Source organism: Saccopteryx leptura, chromosome 2 (assembly GCF_036850995.1).
Source record: "Saccopteryx leptura isolate mSacLep1 chromosome 2, mSacLep1_pri_phased_curated, whole genome shotgun sequence".
NCBI classification, from domain to species: domain Eukaryota; kingdom Metazoa; phylum Chordata; class Mammalia; order Chiroptera; family Emballonuridae; genus Saccopteryx; species Saccopteryx leptura.
Genome location: NC_089504.1, coordinates 270,421,686 through 270,443,022, shown reverse-complemented (window position 1 = coordinate 270,443,022; position 21,337 = coordinate 270,421,686). Strand labels below are relative to the sequence as shown.

At 37.9% G+C, this 21,337-nt stretch overlaps 1 protein-coding gene across 4 annotated transcripts in view; it reads left to right on the top strand.

Moving 5' to 3' along the window:
• Positions 1-21,337, top strand: part of RPS6KC1 (ribosomal protein S6 kinase C1) — a 177,942-nt gene that overhangs the window by 55,129 nt on the left and 101,476 nt on the right. The window lies entirely within an intron of this gene.

Genomic DNA, 21,337 nt, shown 5'->3' with positions numbered 1-21,337 from the left:
TATGAAGATTAAAATACATACATTTTTGAGTTTTTGAATTTGTTTAGCTATTTTTCTTTCAGGGAAGATTTTGGAATTTAAAAAAAGAGTTAGGGACAGGGATGAAGAAAGTCTTTCAAAATAGGTAATTTGTTTTGTTTGGTTTGGCGTAGGTCTGGTTTATATAAAAGTAAAATCATAGATTATATATTATTTCTCAGTCTCTTTCATAAGTAAGAGTTTATGTAGAGGAGGCTGCTTTATGAAACTAACATGGGAGATAGCCATGTCATTGCAGGGATGTTTTTTTGGGTATGTGCTGATGGCATATATCTGCTGGCACGTTGACATAGATCTGTTGCTGTCAAGTCTCATCTTGATTTGGTAGGAGCAACAAGTTCCCATTCATTATGTAGGCTGAGGCACTTAAAATATATTTTTCTTTTTGTTCTACTGTATTGAGAAATGATGGACTTTTCTTGTTTTTTATGGTGGCTCTTGCTGACTTAAAAGCAAAATTCATTAACTTAGTCAAGTGTTCTGTGTAATTTGTGGTGACCTCAGGACCAGGGTCTCCACTGAGTCCTCAGTATCTTTGACTCCAGCCTTTTTTCTTCTCTCTTCTTTTTTAAGTTGGATTTATGAGGCTGACATTGGTTAATAGAATTATATAGGTTTTAGGTGTACAGTCTATAATATAGCATCTGTACATTGCACTGTGTGTTCACCACCCCATTTGGCTCCATCCTGTGTCAGTCAAGGTCATAAAAATATAGTTGACAGTAATTTTATTTTACAATCCATCATGTTTTTTGGGAAAAAAATATATCTATTCTCCATGACCTGTTTGATTTGAGATCCTTGTTAGGTTTTGGAAAATCTAGTCCCTGCTTGAGTTTTCTATGTGATTGATTCTCTTTCTAGAACTGGTTTCCTTGGAAGGTGACTTATCTGGGATAACCTGATCCAGCTGTTGCCTTGGAGATATCCTCTTCCTGAGAAGGGAGAGTGTGTTTCTGCCTGGAAAATGCGCTGATTTGAAGATGCCCAGTAGAGGACAAGTAGGACAGTTATATAGAAATAGTTGTAGGAGAGTATTCCATGAGGAGTCTAGCTCTTGGCAAGTGCAGAATGTTTCTTTCCCCCCTCTCTCTTTTTGATACAGGAATTGAAGGTCATGCGATTTGGCAATGGTTATATTCCTTTCCTAGTCATGATAAGCCTCTGTTGCTAGGTGCGAGTCAGCCATGGTGAGAGAAGGGTGTTTTAGGAGCCTCTTTTAGTGTATAGCAGTCAGGGTTGGGAGCAGTGCAGAGGCCTTCTGTCCTTCACTATATAATCTAGGAGGGAATGGGAGGAGCCTTGTCATTAGGAATGACTTATTGGGTTATTGTTTTAAAAGATTCAGAGCTTTCTTGGGTGAAAAGGTGGCTGTATTCATGTTAAAGGCAATATATCATAAAGCAAAGGTGAGTTAGTAATCTATTGCCCAGTCTGGGAGACTTAGGAGATTAAAGAGGATGCTATTAATAAGTACAATAAAACAATAGGCATAGACCAGGACTACCTCGGCCAAGCTGGGCAATTTGGGCCACCCTATCTAAAGCAGTTGTTCCAGAGTTTGCCCTCGAAGTTTCAAAAAGATGGGTTTTCTTTGGAAGGATTTCTCTTTCAAGAGTATGTTTTTATGAAATGAGGGGCAACATTTTTTGTTAAAAGCTCCGGTAGAAACTTTTGATACCTAAAGGTAATAGTGACATTTTATCCTTTCAGGGCATAGTTTAGTTTTCCAACTGTCTTAACCATCTCTGAAATACACTCAGATCGACTGAAAAGGAAAAACTTGGAACTGAAAATGCTGTTGTTAATGCTTATTTTTTTTACCCCCTCCGTTTCAAAACTTTTATGCCTGGCAAATTAATCCTGCCGAGACACCTCACTGATAAATGCAGATCGGAGTGTCAGTGTGTGCATTCATTGCTATTTGAGAAGGGAATGGACATAAATATCATGCGATTGTCAGGCATACTGGGCAAATGATTTACTTTTGTACCAAAGGGTCTCAAACTCTAGAGACAACCAAAGGAGAGGGCCTCTGGTAGCAAGAGCAAGAGAGCTGGCAGCTGGCCAGCCCCACAGGTATGCAGTGAAATGGAGGGCTGTAGAGGGACTGTGGTTGGCAGGTGCCTGCGGGTTAGATTTAGAGCCAAAATGTGAGGAGGTGATTCACTCCATAACAACTCCTCTGAGTGCAGTATTTTAAATGGTGTTTTGAAGGTAGATTCATTTTTCATACTTGTGACTTAGTTTTGCCAGCAGAATGAGCCAGAACAGCAAGTCTTAATATATACTGTCTGCTATTTAAGGTACTCCAGATAGACTTAGAGTGACATGGCAAATATATCACCTCTCAGAGAACAGATGTACAGGCTAAGTGATCATTATTTTTATTAGTACCATAAAAATGCAATCAACAACTTTTAAGTTACCTTGAAAGAAAGTGTTATGAGGAAAACAAAGAGCTAGATTAGTGGTTCAAAAAAATTATCATTATTTTATAGTACAATGGGATAGAAGAAATCTCTTTAAGGTTTCATAAACCAATACTTTGGTAATTACTTGGTAAATATTTTATCTAATATGAAATTGAAAATTATAAAGTTATTCAGTAGGTTTTTAGATAAAAAGTTAATATTTTATGTTTTTAAAATGAAAAGTCTAGTTACTCTTGATCTTCTTTGTTCAGAGAAATTAAACTATATATTTTCTCAAAGATGAAAGGTTTAATTGATTGTTAACATCTTATTTCCTTTTTTAAACTTCCATCGTTTGTTGGATTATATTTAGCTATGAAGTTACTGTCATTTGTGGAATCCTGGCCAAAATAATGCATGCGAATTGAGCTTCTTGACATGTTTCTCTCATCTGCTGGTCTGTTTGAAGGATGTAGGTTGCTTTACTGCCATGCTGGCCTTGATATTGGAGCCTTTGATGTTGGTATAGTCTCATCTGGTAACCTGTGTCATTTCCTCTTCCTAATGCATTACTTTACTTCCTTTGCAGTTTTGGGAGGGACATTTTCCAGGTGTATGCAGCAAATAAGAGAAAATAATTAGGTGATCATACCACCAATACAAATTGAGGGATCAGCTGCTTATATGTAGCAGATCTTAAGAGTGAATATTGTCTCCTGGAGTAGTCAGATCTGCCTTTTTTTTTTGCCTGTATATTGTGGATTAGGAGCTCCTAAGTGCTTATTCTAACAGCTGTAGGCTCAAGAAAGGATTTGTTATGCGGTATTCATAACCGGTTTAGAGTAAATGAGATGCACATTTTGAGGACAATGGCATTTATTGTTGGTCTTTGTAAGGGAACTTAAAAATAACTCTCAGTAGGAAATTTGTGTATTTATTTGATGATAGGGTAATAATTATTTGTATTATGCAAATTTTAAAGAAAATAATGTAGATTATAGTTAAGACATTAAATGTAAATAAACATTATGTTATATTGGGGAACTAATTGGAAAGGTGTATTATACCTTTTTATTATATTTTCTTTTACTTTTTATTATTTGTGTTATTTTCATTTAGTTGATTTAAAGGTGATGCTTTGAGACGGGATCATTTTAAAAAGGATTATTCTTCAGTTTATTGGCTCTTTCATAATCTAAATATATTTTTTAGGCGAACTTAAAAGCTCTGCACTACACATATTGTAAAGATGACAAAATATAGAAAGTCGAATTAAAAATGATTTAAATTTAAGTAGAATTTATAGCAAATGTCCACTAGGTGGCATCATGAGAACTACAAATTTTACTGGGGTTAGTCTGGGCCCTCTAATATATTAGTGTGCTTTATTCAGTTTGAAGTTCCTTTTTCTTTTAAGGGCTTATTTACTTAACTTTTACTCACTGCTCTTTATCAGGTAAAATTTCTTTGGTATGGGAGCTTAAAATAAATAGGAAAAAAAGAACAGGTCAGCCTGACCAGGTGGTGGCACAGTGGATAGAGCGTCAGACTGGGATGCAGAGGACCCAGGTTCGAGATCTCCAAGGTCGCCAGCTTGAGCGTGGGCTCATCTGGTTTGAGCAAAATTCCACCAGCTTGAGCCCAAGGTCGCTGTCTCCAGCAAGGGGTCTCATCTGCTGTAGCCCCACGGTCAAGGCACATATGAGAAAGCAATCAATGAACAACTGTGTTGCAACGCTCAATGAAAAACTAATGATTGATGCTTCTCATCTGTTCGTTCCTGTCTGTCTGTCCCTGTCTATCCCTCTCTCTGACTCACTCTCTGTCTCTGTAAAAAAAAAAAAAAAAAAAAAAGAACAGGTAATTTATTCTCAAGGTAAACCATTAATGAGAATGTATCATTGTATGCATGTATGCATGTAAAACAAATGATACAAATTATAAATATTGACTTTTAAAACCCTGGAGCTAGATTAGGACATTGGGCATTGGATGAGGCAAATAAAAATTTATGACATGTTATGGGAATCGGTTTGAGAATAGAAGGAACATTAAGGAACATATAGCTAAATCTCTTGGTTTACAATTAAAATAGGAATTTCATTCTTTTTCTCTTTAAAATGAATTTTTATAATTAAAAACTTAAACTTTTATTTAAATTTATTGGGGTGACATTGGTTAATAAAATTATACAGGTTTCAGGTGTACAGTTCTATAATACAGGTGTACAGTTCTATAATTCAGGTATACAGTTCTGTAATGTATATTGCATTGTGTATACCACCCCAAGTCCATCACCCTCAATTTCACAGAAGGTAAGCCACGTGCCTAAGACAGTCAAGGTGCGCCAGGCCTTTAATAGCAATTACAGGACTGTATTTTGTGAAATGAAGAGATTTAATGTTACTGAGAGGGAGACAGTGAGAATATATATTTGGTATAGAAAACTCAGTGTGAGCTACTTGTGTGCTGGTAACAAGCAGGTGAGATCTGCAGAGAAAATTACGGAAAGCAGCAGCATAAAGAGTTCATTAGGTAGAAAAGGAAGCCAACTCATAGATCTTTGTTGTTCATGATAACAGTATTAGGGTTGTCATTGTGATGAATGTGTTGTTTTCTGAGCTCATTCTGTTTTTTACCAAAATACAGTAGTATTATTCTGATGTTCTTTTCATAAAATTTCAAGGGTAATGCAAACATGTCCCAAGGACGTTATAAAAGTGTGAAAAGTCAAAGGAATTTTTTTTTGTAAGTAACAATAGCTGTTATTCAATGATGAGTTGGTAATGAAGTACAGGAATCTTAACTAGCATCAGAATCTTAGTTATAGACTTAGATATTCACTTAAATTCATGTTTATAGGGCTTGGTTCTTAATGGAGACTAATATGTATTTCTTCTGTCTCAGGCTGACCTTTGTTCTGCTGGCTAGATATCTTACTTTGTGTGTGAAGCATTAGTCATTGCTCTTAGGAAAAGTAGAAATTCCCTTTCGTTGACTATGGCAATATTTGAACCTCAGAGCTCAGTGGAAGCTGTCAGCTAATAATGAGGTCGTGGATTTTATATATAGTCAACCATGAGAGACCACCTGTTGTTCTAAAGAAAACTGATATCTTTTTGCAGATGTTCTTCAAATACAGATTTCTGGTAGTTTATAGTATAAAGATTTATTCTGTGGCACCTCAACCTTTTCCCCTGGTGCTGGTCTTTCAGAGATGGTGTCCTAGACAGATTGCTCTAGACTGCCCTACTCCCAGCAGTTCAAAGCACAGAACGAGAAGGCAGTCAGGGGACTCGGGTGCTCAATAAACCCTTCTTGTCTAGAGCTGCTTTAAGCCAGTCACCTGGGGCCCTCTCGTAGCCCTGAGACTTGAATGTCTGTGAAATGAATCTGGAGACAGAACACTTCCATAGAACCTCTGACCCCTCCACCCCCACCCCTTTGCTCTCATCCCTTCTGGAAAAGGCTTAGGTTTATGACTTAAAGGCCTTGGTGAAGGAAACACCTTTTACTCTTATGATGGCCCAGAGGGCCCCTTGAAATGTAGATTGACTTCAGGTTGGTTTACCTTTTGATAGATGGTCTCTGTATTGTCACTTGCTGCTCTGCCTTATCCACAGTGTTCTTCCTTCTCATCTTAACTGAGAACTTGTTTGCTGCTCCCTGTCTTCCTTGTTAACTTTCTTCCTGGGCTATAGGGAGCTAGCTAGTTCCACTTCATATGATATTTAGATTTGTATAAAATAGGTTGAGTGACAGGGCTGTGATTTCCAGGGCTTGAGCAAGCACTGTATTAAGTAGATATACAGTATGTCCATAAAGTCATGGTGCACTTTTGACCGGTCACAGGAAAGCAACAAAAGATGATAGAAATGTGAAATCTGCACCAAATAAAGGGAAAACCCTCCCAGTTTCTGTAGGATGATGTGGCAGCATGTGCGTATGTACAGATGATGACATAACACCGTCTATACAGCGGAGCAGCCCACGGCCATGCCAGTCGAGATGTGGACAGTACAGAGGAAAGTTCAGTATGTTCTGTGGCTTGCTAAATTTGAATCCGTGACCAAAGTGCAACGTGAATATCAGCGCGTTTATAATGAAGTGCCACCACTTAGGAATAACATTACTCAGTGGGATAAGCAGTTGAAGGAAACCGGCAGTTTGGTGGAGAAACCCCGTTCTGGTAGGCAATCAGTCAGTGATGAGTCTGTAGAGGCTATATGGGATAGCTACCTAAAGAGCCCTAAAAAATCTGTGTGTGAGCCCACATCTAACTGCACTGAATAGGTATGAAACTGGGAGAGTTTTCCTTTTATTTGGTGTAGATTTCACATTTCTATCATCTTTTGTTGCTTTCCTGTGACCGGTCAAAAGTGCACCATGACTTTATGGACACACTGTATTAAGGGTATAAGAAGAATAAACTAGGTATAGAACACGCGTGCGCAAACACACACACGATTTATTGTCATGGTGGTGAAGAGAAGTGTTCTTCTTGAGCTGTTCGGGGAATACTTCATTGAAAAGAAGGGAATTTAGAAATTGCTTAAATATGGAGGAGAAAAGTATCAGAGAATTAGAGAAAAGATGATCAGTTGCGGTGTGTATGGTTCAGGACATACGATAGAGTTAGGCTTTTAGGTATGGTAGGGTGCATCTAAGAGGAGAATGAATGGAAGAGGAGAGGATAGGCAGGAAAGTGTCCGGAGTTAGTTTGCTTTAACAGACCTGTGTTTATATCATTTCTGGCTTTCCTCTCTAAAGTTGGGAATTCCTAGGAACCGGCTGCTGGGTAATTCACAAAGGCAAGTGTTTCATAAGTGTCGGGTGTATAACATATCTTTATTCTCACATTCCCAATTTCAGCCCTTGCTGCGTCTCCTTTACCTTTCGGCAGGTACAGAGTCTTCAGGGCTCACCATACACATACGAGGAATATGATTAGCATCATCTGGATACATATATATATATATCACTTTACAGTTTGTCATTTTTGCATAATAGATCATAAGTACTTTAGCGTTAAACATTTTTCTATAACACATTTTAATAGCTGTATAATATTTTATCATAGAGATGAACCATAGTCTCATTGTTAGAAATTTGTTATTGCAAAATTTTCACCAATTTTGTGGATAGTCTTACATAGAGATCTTTTTTTCATATATCTGATTGTTTTGGGTATAAATTACTGAATTTCTTGGTCAAAGATAAAGGCCTTTTTTTTTTTTTTGTATCTGATGTTCATTGTCAAATTGTTCTCTGAAAAGGTTAAATTAAAAGTCTGTTTGTTTCCCTTTGCTTTTCCCAGTGAGGCTAAAAATATTCCTCTTCCTAACCTGCTAGTTTATATTTGCTTGCTTACTTTGAAAGATTCTTCATTTAGAATTAGGTAGATATTGAAACAGTTTGTTTAGAATATTTCTTTCTCACTTTATTTTGCTATCTGACTTTCTTCCTAGGTATTTTGATGCTCTTTTCTGATCTAATTTCATTTAATCATGGCTTCCTTTGCTAATAAAATAAGATTGGAAAGGTAAGAGGAAATATGACTATGACAATTGATTTTTGTGGTCAAAAGCCAAGAAACTGAGTATACATAACTGTATCTTCTTGCCCTGTGGTGGTGTTGTTTTTGTTAGAAAGGAAAATCAGGCTGAGCGTGAAATGTTACAACGTGATAGATGATTTGAAGGTTATGGTGATAAGACACAGGAGTGCTGACAAAGGATCTCTGACAGCATTTCCTTTCTTTTGTGATTAGCTTTATAAACCAGGACATATTTTTAAACTTTGTTTGTTTATTGATTTCAATGCACCCTGTTAAAATTACCCCATTTAAGGAAATAAATATTTGAAATACATATAATATTTAAAAAGCTATAAAGTTTATGTATATTTCTCAGAACAGTAGATAATTGTGTAGATTGCTGGAAAATATTTTGATTTTTTTTTTTTTTTTTTTTTTTTTTATTTTTTTTTTTTTATATTTATATAGTTTTATTTTTTTAATGGGGTGACATCAATAAATCAGGATACATATATTCAAAGATAACAAGTCCAGGTTATCTTGTCGTTCAATTATGTTGCATACCCACCACCCAAAGTCAGATTGTCCTCTGTCACCTTCTATCTTGTTTTCTTTGTGCCCCTCCCCACCCCCTATCCCTCTCCCATTCCCCCCTCCCCCCCCGTAACCACCACACTCTTATAAATGTCTCTTAGTTTCACTATTATGTCCCACCTACGTATGGAATAATACAGTTCCTGGTTTTTTCTGATTTACTTATTTCGCTTCGTATCATGTTATCAAGATCCCACCATTTTGCTGTAAATGTTCCGATGTCATCATTTCTTATGGCTGAGTAGTATTCCATAGTGTATATGTGCCACATCTTCTTTATCCAGTCATCTATTGATGGGCTTTTTGGTTGTTTCCATGTCCTGGCCACTGTGAACAATGCTGCAATAAACATGGGGCTGCATGTGTCTTTACGTATCAATGTTTCTGAGTTTTTGGGATATATACCCAGTAGAGGGATTGCTGGGTCATAAGGTAGTTCTATTTTCAGTTTTTTGAGGAACCACCATACTTTCTTCCATAATGGTTGTACTACTTTACATTCCCACCAACAGTGTATGAGGGTTCCTTTTTCTCCACAGCCTCTCCAACATTTGCTGTTACCTGACTTGCTAATAACAGCTAATCGAACAGGTGTGAGGTGGTATCTCATTGCCGTTTTGATTTGCATTTCTCTAATAGCTAAAGAAGATGAGCATCTTTTCATATATCTGTTGGCCATTTGTATTTCTTCCTGGGAGAAGTGTCTATTCATATCCTCTTCCCATTTTTTTATTGGATTGTTTGTTTGTTTGTTGTTGAGTTTTATGAGTTCTTTGTATATTTTGGATATTAGGCCCTTATCTGAGCTGTCGTTTGAAAAAATCATTTCCCATTTAGTTGGCTTTCTGTTTATTTTGTTATCAGTTTCTCTTGCTGAGCAAAAACTTCTTAGTCTGATGTAGTCCCATTCATTAATTTTTGCCTTCACTTCTCTTGCCATTGGAGTCAAATTCATAAAATGCTCTTTAAAACCCAGGTCCCTGAGTTGAGTACCTATGTCTTCTTCTATGTACTTAATTGTTTCAGGTCTTATGTTTAGATCTTTGATCCATTTTGAGTTAATTTTTGTACAGGGGGAGAGACTGTAGTCCAGTTTCATTCTTTTGCATGTGGCTTTCCAGTTTTCCCAGCACCATTTATTGAAGAGGCTTTCTTTTCTCCATTGTGTGTTGTTGGCCCCTTTATCAAAAATTATTTGACTATATATATGTGGTTTTATTTCTGGACTTTCTATTCTGTTCCATTGGTCTGAGTGTCTATTTTTCTGCCAATACCATGCTGTTTTGATTGTCGTGGCCCTATAATAGAGTTTGAAGTCAGGTATTGAAATGCCCCCAGCTTCATTCTTTTTCTTTAGGATTGCTTTGGCTATTCGGGGTTTTTTATAGTTCCATATAAATCTGATGATTTTTTGCTCTATTTCTTTAAAAAATGTCATTGGAAGTTTGATGGGAATTGCATTAAATTTGTATATTGCTTTGGGTAATATAGCCATCTTGATTATATTTATTCTTCCTAGCCAAGAACAAGGTATATTCTTCCATCTCATTATATCTTTTTCGATTTCCCTTAACAATGGTTTATAGTTTTCATTATATAAGTCCTTTACATTCTTTGTTATGTTTATTCCTAAGTATTTTATTTTTTTTGTTGCAATCGTGAAGGGGATTGTTCTTTTGAGTTCCTTCTCAGTTGTTTCATTGTTGGCATATAGAAAGGCTATTGACTTCTGTATGTTAATTTTGTATCCTGCGACCTTACTGTATTGGCTTATTGTTTCTAGTAGTCTTTTTGTGGATTCTTTGGGGTTTTCGATGTATAGTATCATATCATCTGCAAAAAGTGATACCTTTACTTCTTCTTTTCCGATATGGATGCCTTTTATTTCTTTGTCTTGTCTGATTGCTCTGGCTAGAACCTCTAGTACCACATTAAATAACAGTGGAGAGAGTGGACAACCCTGTCTTGTTCCTGATTTAAGGGGGAAAGCCTTCAGTTTAGTGCCATTTAATATGATGTTAGCTGATGGTTTATCATATATGGCCTTTATCATGTTAAGATATTTTCCTTCTATACCCATTTTGTTGAGAGTCTTAAACATAAAATTGTGTTGTATTTTATCGAAAGCCTTTTCTGCGTCTATTGATAAGATCATGTGGTTTTTGTTCTTTGTTTTGTTGATATGGTGTATTACATTAACCGTTTTACGTATGTTGAACCATCCTTGAGATTCTGGGATGAATCCCACTTGATCATGATGTATTATTTTTTTAATATGTTGTTGTATTCGATTTGCTAGTATTTTGTTTAGTATTTTAGCATCTGTATTCATTAGAGATATTGGTCTGTAGTTTTCTTTTTTTGTGCCATCCTTGCCTGGTTTTGGTATGAGGGTTATGTTGGCTTCGTAAAATGTGTTTGGAAGTATTGCTTCTTCTTCAATTTTTTGGAAGACTTTGAGTAGAATAGGAACCAAGTCTTCTTTGAATGTTTGATAAAATTCGCTGGTATAGCCGTCAGGGCCTGGACTTTTATTTTTGGGGAGGTTTTTAATGGTTTTTTCTATTTCTTCTCTACTGATAGGTCTGTTTAGGCTTTCTGCTTCTTCTTGACTCAGTCTAGGAAGGTTGTATTTTTCTAGGAATTTATCCATTTCTTCTAGGTTGTTGAATTTAGTAGCATAAAGTTTTTCATAGTATTCTACAATAATTCTTTGTATATCTACAGTGTCCGTGGTGATTTCTCCTCTTTCATTTTGGATTTTGTTTATATGAGTTCTTTCTCTTTTTTCCTTGGTAAGTCTTGCCAAGGGTTTGTCAATTTTGTTGATCTTTTCAAAGAACCAGCTCCTTGTTCTATTAATTTTTTCTATAGTTTTTCTGTTCTCTAATTCATTTATTTCTGCTCTGATTTTTATTATCTCCTTTCTTCGGCTGGTTTTGGGTTGTCTTTGTTCTTCTTTTTCTAGTTCCTTAAGGTGGGAAGTTAAGTGGTTCACTTGGGCTCTCTCTTGTTTGTTCATATATGCCTGAAGTGATATGAACTTCCCTCTTATCACTGCTTTTGCTGCATCCCATAGATTCTGATATGTCGTATTGTCATTTTCATTAGTCTGTATATATCTTTTGATCTCTGCACTTATTTCTTCTTTGACCCATTCATTTTTTAAAAGTATGTTGTTTAGTTTCCACATTTTTGTGGGATTTTTTTCCTCTTTTTTGCAGTTGAATTCTAGTTTCAAGGCTTTATGATCAGAAAATATGCTTGGTACAACTTCAATTTTTCTGAATTTGCTGATGTTGTTTTTGTGGCCCAACATATGGTCAATTCTTGAGAATGATCCATGTACACTGGAGAAAAATGTATACTCAGTCACTTTGGGATGAAATGTCCTGTAGATGTCTATCATATCCAGGTGCTCTAGTGTTTTGTTTAAGGCCACTATGTCTTTGTTGATTCTCTGTTTGGATGACCGATCTGGAGTCGTCAGTGGTGTATTGAGGTCTCCAAGTATGATTGTGTTTTTGTCAGTTTTTGTTTTAAGATCAATAAGTAGCTGTCTTATATATTTTGGTGCTCCTTGGTTTGGTGCATATATATTAAGAATTGTTATGTCTTCTTGATTCAGTGTCCCCTTAGCCATTATGAAATGGCCATTTTTGTCTCTGAGTACTTTTCCTGTCTTGTAGTCAGCATTATCCGATATGAGTATTGCTACACCTGCTTTTTTTTGGATGTTATTTGCTTGGAGTATTGTTTTCCAGCCTTTCACTTTGAATTTGTTTTTATCCTTGTTACTTAGATGAGTTTCCTGTAGGCAGCATACAGTTGGATTTTCTTTTTTAATCCATTCTGCTACTCTGTGCCTTTTTATTGGTGAGTTTAATCCGTTTACATTTAGTGTAATTATTGATACTTGTGGGTTCCCTATTGCCATTTTATATCTTGCTTTCTGTTAGTTTTGTGTCTTGTTTGATCCTTCTCTTTTGTTTTTCTATCTTTTGTTTTTATTTGGTTGTATTCCATACATCTTTCCACTGTTGCTATCTTTTTTATCTCATGTGCTTCTGTGGTGGTTTTTTCAATGGTGGTTACCTTTGAATAATGAAAAGGGTCCCTACCCTGTTCATTGTAGCGAACTATTTTGTGAGTACTTTTGCACTCCATCGTCCTTTGCTACTGTTAATCTCCATCTTCTCCCCCTCTTTCTTTTTGTTGTTGTCACAGTTTAAATTTGGTTTTATTGTGTTCTTCTTGGAGCTTTTACTTGTGGCTCTGTTTTTTTTTGTTCTTTGTATCTGATTGGAGAACCCCCTTTAGTAATTCCTGGAGTGGGGGTTTTCTGATGATAAATTCCCTCATCTTTTCTGTATCTGTGAATGTTTTTATTTCTCCTTCATATTTGAAGGATAGCTTTGATGGGTATAGTATTCGTGGCTGAAAGTTCCTCTCTTTCAGGACTTTAAATATTGGGGTCCACTCTCTTCTAGCTTGTAGAGTTTCTGCTGAGAAATCTGATGATAATCTAATGGGCCTTCCTTTATATGTTGTATTCTTCTTTTCCCTGGCTGCCTTGAGAATTTTTTCTTTGCTGTTGGTTTGTGTCAATTTCATTATGATATGCCTTGGAGTAGGTTTGTTGGGGTTAAGAAAACTTGGAGTTCTGTTTGCTTCTTGAACTTGAGGCTTTAGTTCTTTCCACAGGCTTGGGAAGTTCTCATCTATTATTTGTTTGAGTATGTTCTCCATTCCATTTTCTCTCTCTTCTCCCTCTGATATACCTATTATTCTTATGTTATTCTTTTTGATGGAGTCAGATAATTCTTGTAGGGCTATCTCATTTTTTTTAATTTTTGAGTCTCTTTCTTCTTCTCTCTGTTGTGCCTCAAGTTGCTTGTCTTCTATTTCACTAATCCTCTCTTCTATCTGACCTGTTCTATTAGCTAAGCTTGTTACTTCGTTTTTCAGCTCGTGAATTGAGTTTTTCATCTCTGTTTGATTTGTTTTTATAGTTTCAATTTCCTTGGACATATATTCTTTGTGTTCATTGAGTTGTTTTCTGAGCTCCCTAAATTGCCTTTCTGTGTTTTCTTGTATATCTCGGAGGATTTTTAGGATTTCTATCTTGAATTCTCTGTCATTTAGCTCCAAGGTTTCCAATATATTAAATTTTTTCTCCATAGATTTTTCCTCATCTAGCTGTGTTACCTCTCTTTCTTTTGTATCCATGATATTCGATTTTCTCTTCCTTAATGGCATCTGAAGGTGGTTTTGTTGATAGTATTAATGAGATTTAATAAAGAATAAAAAGTTTAAAAAAATAATAAAAAAAAAATCGAAAAAAGTTTTTTTTAAAAAAAATTAATAATGTAATAAAGAAAAATAAAATAAAATAAAAATTTAAGAAAAAAAAAAAAAAGGAAATTATTCCCCCCCCTCCTTTTTTCCTCTCCTCTCCTCTCCCCTCTTTCTTGATAAAATCTTGTGGTGGACTGTGAATTATAACAAACAATGCCTGTGATGGAGGGCCTGAATTGGGGAAAAGTAATAAAGGGGCAAAAAAAAAAAACAAAAAAAAAAGAGCGTATGGACCCACAAAAAGCAAATAAGGAAAAAATTTGGGTCAAGAATAAAATGATTTGCTTTTAGGTGTTGGTTGTCTAAGAGTTATGATGAGAGGATTAAGAGGAAAACGGAAAAACGGGGGGACAAATTAAAAAATTACTATTGTATTTAGTGGAACAAGAACTAGATAATATGGAGAGCCAGGGATGGGAGCACTGCTAGTGAGTTAAAAAGGTGAAGTAAAAACCCCCCAGAATGCCACAAACATAAGTTTGAGTCCCAGATAAGATAATTTGTTTGTTATTGAGGTTTGAGTGAGAGGAGATATAAAGGAGAAAGGAAGAAACTAATATAGAGGGAGAAAAGAAAGAGAGAGAGAGAAAAAAAAGAGGGAACCACTAAAAGAAGAAAAAAGAAAGGAGAGAGAGAGAGAGAGAGTTAAGGGTTTTGGAGTGCAACCCTCATAGAGAGAAAGGAAGAGAAGAGAAAAGATAATGGGAGATGTAACACTTATGGGTAGTGTAGTTTAAGGAGAGGAGAGAGTAAGACCGGTAGAGAGTTAATCGGCCAAATTGGAGGAGGAAAAAAAAAGTATCAAGAATGAAGATAAGAGAAACAAACGAACAAATATAATAAAATGGGATAGGTTATAAAGTCTGCAGATTATTCTTGATTTTGAGAGGTTATCTTCTTGCTTTTTCTTTTCTCTCCCTCTTCCTGGTCGGTGACTCTGTACCCCGGGTTTTGCCCCTTTGCCACGCTCAGGTGGAGGTTTGCAGTTGATAAGTCTCTATGGCAATGTCATGTATTGTGCTTTAGTCTCGTTGGCAGTCTAGGCTATTAGCATTTATAGGCTCCGACAGTGAGAGAGTCCGTGTTCCTAGAGCCTTTCTCCTAGTCTTTCCTTCCTCAATTAGCAGCCTGATAATCCAGCTATGGGGTTGCTGCTGCCTCTGCCTGGATAGTAAGAGGCTCAAAGAGCTGGCAACTCCCCACTCTATTTCCACTCAGCACAGGGCTCTGGGTAAGGCTCAGTCAGTCAGAGCTGCTAGCATAATCAGGTGGGCTTTCCGGCCATTCAAAGACCTCTGGCTCTGCCACTCTGTCCGGTAACACAAGCGGATGCCCACTTCCGGGGCGCTTGGAGGAAACTCTCACTCACTGGCTGCGCGCGCAGACCAGGATATCCGGCCAGCAGTCTCACGCTCTGAGTGAAACCCCCAACCACAGGGAAAAGTTGCAGCGTTGGAATTGAGTCTCGCTCCGTCCCCGTGCGCGGCTTTTGCAAGGCGCTGGGGCGGCCCGAGATTCCGCTTTGGCCCACACAAAGGCCCCTGACTCTGCCCCTCTGTGCGATAACACGGGTGCGCACTGCCGAGGCACTCAGAGGAATCGCTCACTCCTTATCTGCGCGCGCAAACCAGGATATGAGGCCGGCCGCTTTCCCTCTGAGTGAAATACTCTCCGGCAAGGAAAATCTCCACCGTTGGAATTAGTTCTCACTCCCTCCCGTGCGTGGCTTTCCCAGGGCGCTGGGGCTGCCCAGAGACTCTGCCCTCGGCCCACAGAAAGGCCTCTGACCCTGCCTCTCCGTGGGGCAACACGGGCACTGACTCCCGGGGCCTAGGAAGAAATCTCTCGCCCACTAACTGCGCACCAACCAGGAGACCGGGTAAAATGGCCGCGACGCTTGTCTTTCTTTGTTTGGGTTTGGCGCGAGTGTTAGCTTGTATTGCCCGGGTTGCCACAGGATTAGATTTTCCTCGGCTTGGATCTCCGTGCCACAGCCTGGTTCGGCCGTTTGTATTCACCCCCGTTGCCCGCCTCAGTTTCTATATTCACAGTTACCAGAGAAAGCCGCCCTGTTTAGGTTAGTGAGGAAGGCGGAGCATTTCTTACTCCCTAATTCCTTCGGGATTTGGTTATATATTTAGCCAATTTTTCACTCAATCATACCTTTGGGTGTATTGCGAAGCATCTGGAAGCTCCAAGTATAGGTTTTTCTGTTTCTGGTTGAAGATCTTGTTGAGTTTTGGGGGAGATTTATCGGTATTGCTTCCTACCCCGCCATTACTCTGACGTCATCTCCTGATTTTGAAGACTATATAGTTGAAATGTCAGAGAATTGAAGAGATTTCCACTAGTTCTAATCAATCTAATTGAATATTATACATTTAATGAGATCTGTTGCCTTTAAGGAGCAAAATTAATTTGTCTGTTTATCTGTCTATCTTTCTATATCTGTCTATATTTTATTGAAGTAAAATTGGCATAATATTATATTAATGATTGAATATTTGTATACCCAGTTGACCCTTGAACAACACAAGCTTGAACTGCACAGGTCTGCTTAAATGCAGATTATGTATGTGTGTATGTATGTATTTATTTATTGTGACAGAGACAGAGGGACAGAGAGAGACAGAGGGACAGATAAGGACAGACAGACAGGAAGGGAGAGAGATGAGAAGCATCAATTCTTTGTTGCGGCACCTTACTAGTTCACTGATTGCTTTCTCATGTGTCTTGACTGGGGGGCTACAGCAGATGGAGTGACCCCTTGCTCAAGCCGGCAACCTTGGGCTAAAGCTGGTGAGCACGTGCTCAAACTGGCAACCTCCGGGTTTCGAACCTGGGTCCTCTGTGTCCCAGTCCGACGCTCTATCCACTGCTCAGACTATATACAAATTTTTTTTAAAAAGTCCTTTATAGGCCCTGGCTGGTTGGCTCAGTGGTGGAGCGTCGGCCTGGCGTGCAGGAGTCCAGGGTTCGATTCCCGGCCAGCGCACACAGGAGAAGTGCCCATCTGCTTCTCCATCCCTCCCCCTCTCCTTCCTCTCTGTCTCTCTCTTCACCTCCTGCAGCCAAGGCTCCATTGGAGCAAAGTTGACCCGGGCGCTGAGGATGGCTCTGTGGCCTCTGCCTCAGGTGCTAGAGTGGCTCTGGTCGCAACAGAGTGATGCCCCGGGTGGGCAGAGCATCACCCCCTGGTGGGCGTGCCGGGTGGAACCCGGTCGGGCGCATGCGGGAGTCTGTCTGCCTCCCCGTTTCTGGCTTTGGAAAAATACAAAAAAAAACCCAGTCCTTTATAGACCCCAGGCTGTGCATTTGTGAGTTCAACCAACTGTAGATTGAAAACAGTATTTTTGATCCGAGGTTGGGAATGTGAGGATGCAAAGGATAGATTGTATGCTTTCTTCTATGCCATTCTATATAAGGGACTTTAACATCTGTGAAGTTTAGTACCTGTGGGGGGTTCTAGAACCAGTCTCTGAGGGACTGTAGTTAAGTTTTTGAGGAGTCAAAAGTTATATGTGTATTTTCAACTGTGTGGGGGTGAGGAGTGGTGCTGCTAACCCTTATGTATTCAGGGGTCAAGTGTATTTATTGCAAAATGATCACAACAGTAAGTCTGGTTAACATCTGTCACCATACATGTAGATTTTTTCCTTAGGATGAGAACTTTTAAGATCTATTCTTAGCGACTTTAAAATATGCAATACAGTATAATTAAGTATAGTAGCCATGCTGTAAATTATATCCCTGTGACTTATTTACTTTATAACTGGAAGTTTGTACCTCAAATATAGTTCTTAATGGGCATTCTGAGGATTTGAAAGAAAAACCCTGAAAACAATATATTGACAGGAAGCCAGAGTTATTCTAAAGCTGATTTGAAATTAGAGTTTAGCTACCAGTAACATGTTTTTATCCTAACTTTATTTGATATGAAATAAGCAGTTTGAGTCTATATAATAGTGGTTGACAGAGGGTAGCCTATGGGCCAAATCTGGGCCGTCACCTGTTTTTACATGGCCTAAAAACTAAGAATGGTTTTTATATTTTATTTTGTTTTAAAATTTTAAAACATTTTATTTATTGATTAATTTTTAGGGAGAGAGAGAGGAAGGGGAGAGAGAAACATCGATTTGTTGTTTCACTTGTTTATGTATTCATTGGTTGATTCTTGTATGTGCCCTGATCAGGGATCACACCTGCAACCTTGGTATATTGGACGACGCTCTAACCAACTGAGCTACCTGGTTTTTATATTTTAAACGGTTGATAGGATTTAAAAGAATATTATCTTGTAGCAGGAGAAAATTATATGAAATTTAAATTTCAACATCCATAAATCAAATGTCAAAATAACCTGGACATATTCTCTCTGAACATATGTACCCTGATTTATCAATGTCACCCCATTAAAATTAATTTAAAAAATTTCAACATCCATAATAAAGTTTTATTGGAACACAACCATGCTTATCCATTCATGTATTGTTGGTGTCTACTTTTGTGTTACAACAGCAGTGTCAATTAGTTGTGAAAGATAGCCCACAAAGCCTAAAAAATTCATTGTCTGGCCCTCAAAAAGGTTAGGCAATCTCTGATCTAGAATTATATAGTTTAATTCACCTTTAATTTGGACTTACTGAGGAAATAATTTCCTTCGTAATACAATGTGTCCGTAAAGTCATGGTGCACTTTTGACCGGTCACAGGAAAGCAACAAAAGACAGAAATATGAAATCTGCACCAAATAAAAGGAAAACTCTCCCAGTTTCATACCTATTCAGTGTAGTTTGATGTGGGCTCACACACAGATATTTTAGGGCTCCTTAGGTAGCTATCCCGTATAGCCTCTCCAGACTCGTCACTGACTGATGGCCTACCAGAACGGGGTTTCTCCACCAAACTGCCGGTTTCCTTCAACTGCTTATCCCACTGAGTAATGTTATTCCTATGTGGTGGTGCTTCGTTATAAACGCGCCGATATTCACGTTGCACTTTGGTCACGGATTCGAATTTAGTGAGCCACAGAACACACTGAACTTTCCTCTGTACCGTCCACATCTCGACTGGCATAGCCGTGGGCTGCTCCGCTGTATACATGGTGTTATGTCATCATCTGCGCATGCGCACATATTGCCACATCATCCTACAGAAGCTGGGAGGGTTTTCCTTTTATTTGGTGCAGATTTCACATTTCTATCATCTTTTGTTGCTTTCTTGTGACCAGTCAAAAGTGCACCATGACTTTACGGACACACTGTATATTTAGTTTTCTGAGAAACTTGGCAATCAGTATGTAGACCCTGTTGCCAAGCTTTTTAAAGGTAATAGTTCAGTGGCTCTTAAAGTATGGTGTTCAGAGTAAATATTTCAGTGGCTCTTAAATATGGTGTTCAGAGTATTCTGAGATCTTTTCAGGGGCTTTCCAAAGCCAGAATACTTTTGTTAATAATATAGGATATTACTTGTCTTTTTTACTGTGTTGATGGTTGGACCGATGACACAAAAGTAATGATGAGTAAAACTGATGAGTGAGAGTATGAATTGAGACACTGACACCAGCCTGTCACAGTCATCATTGCACGTGCTTGCAGAAACGCTCACGCCAGAAGTGTCCTTGACAGAGCAGTGAGAAATGAATTTCATTAAACCTCAGTCTTTGGGTGCATGCCTTTTTGACATTCTGTGTGATGAAATGGAGGTGTACATAACACACTCTTTATACTCAATTACTATGGTTGTGTTGAGGAAAAGTGCTTGTGCAGTTGTTTGAGCCATAAACCTGCTGCTTTTTTCTGGAACACCATTTTTGCTTAAAAGGATGATTGATAGACAAACAATCATTATTCAGACTTGGGAATTCGGCAAACAGTTTTTTGGAAGTAAATTGAAGTGAGCTGACACTTGAAGGAAAACAACTGACAGTATTTGTTGCCACTGATAAAATTCAGGTTTCTGGTGAAATTGGTGGTGATGGTAACAAATGTGGTTTTTCAGATGATATTGTAATATGAAACTTGTCACCATCTGGAAGACCTGTGTAACTCTGGGAACCAGTATTTTCTTTTTCTTTTTTTTAAGTGAGAGGTGGGGAGGCAGAGACAGATTCCCACATGTGCCCCGACTGGGATCCACCGGGCAAGTCCCCTACCAGGTGATGCTCTGACAGTCTGGGGCCACTGCTTCGTTGCTGGGCAACTGAGCTATTTAGGGCCTGAGGCCAGGCAATGGAGCCATTCTCAGTGCCTGGGGCCAACTTGCTTGAACCATTTGAACCATGGCTGTGGAAGGGGAGGAGAGAGAGAGAGAGAGAAAGAGAAAGAGAGAAGGGGAGGGATGGAGAAGCAGATGTTTGCTTCTCCTCTGTGCCCTGACCAGAAATTGAACCCAGGATTCCACATGTTGGGCTGATGCTCTACTGCTGAGCCAACTCACCAGGGTCTGGAAACCAGTATTTTTCAAAATGACCAATGTATGATGTTATAAACTCATAGTGTATAAAAAGATCCACTCTGTGATTGACAGGCCAGTGGATTTGAATGTAACAGAAACGGAAATTTCATTGATTGGAATTTATGTTCTACATGGCAGCTAAGCTGTAAGAAACAACCACTTGTCAAGTTTTAGTATAATATCAAAAGCTAACATCCACAGTTATTTAAAAAGGCTACTAAAATATTTACCTCATTTTCAATTACATATTTATGTGATAGTTTATTTAAATATTTCAACCAGAACAACATCTGACAACAGAATGAGTATAGAGCAGATATGCAAATCTAGCCATCTTCTGTTAATAAGATTTACAGAAGTGTAAAACAGTGCCACTTCTCTGACTAAATATTTTTTGTTTTGGAAAATATAGTTTTCTAAAGTAAAAATTATATTAACATGTATTAGGCTTTAATGTTTAATTTAAAAGTTTTTAGTCTATTTTTTTAAATACCAAGATTGGTAAATATTTACAGATATAATCTACATAAACAGAATCTCTTTGAGGTCATGAGTTCTTAAAGGAGGTTTTAAGACCAAAAAGTTTAATAACTGTTATTGTAGTTCATGCTATCTTACCATGAAGTCAGTATACATGAAATGGGAGAAGTAATTTTCATTGCTCAAAATTTCAACAGCACCTATTAATAATTTTCTGTGAAAAAACTAGGATACGAATACAGACCAAAACTCTCTCCAAAAGCTATGAAAAAGGCTGAAACAAAAAATTTTAAAAATTCAGTTCTTTAAAAAAAATAAGTAAATGGCATACATTTTCCAGATCTGGATGGAGACCTGAAAGCACGCCTCTGAGTATATATATCGTCTAATAGTTAAATAGTTATAATTGCTGTATAGTTACAATTTAATGATAGTCTGTTACGCTCCATATGCATTAACTC